Consider the following 2,484-nt stretch of genomic DNA (forward strand, 5'->3'; position numbering starts at 1 on the left):
TGTAGTGATAATTTAACAGGAATGTCAGAGGCAATACAATCAGTTTATCCTAAAACCGAACATCAATTATGCATTGTTCATCAAATTAGAAATAGTTTAAATATGTTTCATACAAACACCGAAAATCACTAGTTGCAGATTTAAAACCAATTTATAGTGCATGTAGCGAAGAGCAAGCAATGCAAGCTTTAGAATCGTTTGAAAATAAATGAAATAAACAATATCCTCAAATTGCTAAATCTTGATATAAAAATTGAGAAAATTTAATGGTTTTTATTAGTTATCAAGCAGAAATCAAAAAAGTGATTTATACTCTACAAATGCTATTGAATCTGTTAATAGTCAATTACGAAAAGTCATCAGAAATAAAAAAGTTTTTCCAAATGATATGGCAGTTTTCAAAATATTTTATTTAGCAATTGAAAATATAACAAAAAAATGAACAATGCCCATTCAAAATTGAAATACAGCAATTGCTCATTTTATGATAAAATTCGAAGACAAAATTAATTTGAACTAGTAACTTTGTAAAACAAAAACACAGATTATTAAAAAGCCTCTAGCAATATTCAAAATTATCTGAATTTATGAAAATGAAAATATTAACACTATGAATTAACTCCTCATCAAAAATCTAATGTGTTATATTTCAGTTTGTAAAAAAAATAAAACATAAAATTCAATAATATTAAATTTTTGTTCAGATTGATGACTTTTTTTATTTCACCACTAATTTTCTACAAAATTTCAAAATTAAAGATTATGAAATTATTGTTCCTTTCTGTTAAATTATTTTATATAATTGGATAACCTATATATTTAGCAATTCCGCAATGATTATTATTCATTATGATTTTAAAATATCCTTTTTCTCCCCATTCTTCACCCCATGAATTTTTTACAATCTAATACTTTTTACCGCGACTTTCACCATAACCAGTTATTAGTACAAAGTGATTAATTTTGTTATTATTACAATATCGGTCATAATAAATACCCTCGGAATAAAATTGAAATGAGGGTGACTCTATATTAATTCCACTTGCGATTGGGCAAATATTGGATAAAATTTTTTTGATTTGTTCTTCATTAAGATTTTCTAAAATTTAATAATCTTTAATTTTGAAATTTTGATTTATCATATCATTATGATGACATGAATAAGATTTTCTTCCTAAATATGGATAATATTCTGAACGTTTTATTCCATTCTTTTTCATATATTCAAAAGAAGAATCCAAATATCCTCCACCACAACCATTTCCTTCAGTTACGCAGTCCAAAAGATTTTGTTCGCTAAACGAAATTAATTTTCCGTTTTTTAAAAAGTGTTGCCCTTCCAATGCTCCCACCTGAAAAAATGATAAGTTTAAAAAGAATGAAATTTTAAATTTTATCTTTAAAAGGTGAAAAAATATATGATATTAATTCCGTTAAATTTAAAATTGAAGCTGTAGTATTTTTTAAATTTAATTAATAAAATCTATAATTACCGCTCCAAATGTCCAACAGCTTCCACATTCACCTTGATTTTTTATGCTTGTTACTGCTCCAGCTTTTTTCCAATCTAATTCTTTATTATCATTATAATCTAATTCTTTATTATCATTATAATCGAATTCTTTATAATCATTATAGTCCAATTCTTTATTATCATCATTATATTGAAAAATGTTAAAATAATCAAAATTTTTTAATTTTTTTTTGTTTTTCTACTGTTGGTAAGTATATCATACTACCACCCATTCTTTTTAAAAAATCTTCATGGGTTAAATCTGAATACATATTCATTTTCATCTTAAATAAGCTTGGCATTTTTCTTTTCATATTTTGTTCTTCAGTTTCATTTATAAACTTTAAATTATTACAAAATATGTTTTTGCTTTTCTGTTCATCTTCGTATGTGTAATTTTTTTGTTTTTTTAACTATAAAATTAGTATAATGTTAGATTAAAATTCTTACAAAAGTTAATTTTAAAATTTTCAAAGATTTAAAAACTAAATTTTTATCAGAAACAATTACTTTTGTAGATTTAGAATATTAAAGTATACAAAAAAATACATATTTTTTATTATCTAAGCTAAAACTAAAGAAAAACAAAACTATTTCAAAAATGAGAGTAGTTTTTGAAATTTTTTTAACTATTTTTATTAAAAGTAGAATTATAATTGAAAAATATAGAAATCATAGAAATGTATTTATTTTAAGTTTTAATTTAATATCTTAAATTTATTTATTAATAAACTTGTTACCTTAAAATTTTCCCATTCTTTTTCACAATAGTCAGTTTCATAAGTTCTAATCTTTATGATAGATATCATAAAACAAAAAATAATTAACTTCATTTTTCAAGAGTAAAAAAATTATTAGATTTTAATAAAATTTTTAACTTTTATAAACATATCACTTGTCAATGTTTTTATATATAGCAAATATCATAAGTCAATGCTTTCATATATAGCAAATATCAGAACATAAAAAAG

The 2,484-nt window shown here is 22.4% G+C and overlaps 1 pseudogene; it reads right to left on the reverse strand.

The window, feature by feature from the left end:
- Positions 1-794: 794 nt before the first annotated feature.
- Positions 795-1,791, reverse strand: LOC113380271 (annotated as a pseudogene).
- Between the last annotated feature and the right edge of the window lie 693 nt (positions 1,792-2,484).

Source organism: Ctenocephalides felis, unplaced genomic scaffold (genome assembly GCF_003426905.1).
Source record: "Ctenocephalides felis isolate EL2017-DRISC unplaced genomic scaffold, ASM342690v1 CF-g0.4_SCAFFOLD_01987, whole genome shotgun sequence".
Lineage (NCBI taxonomy): Eukaryota > Metazoa > Arthropoda > Insecta > Siphonaptera > Pulicidae > Ctenocephalides > Ctenocephalides felis.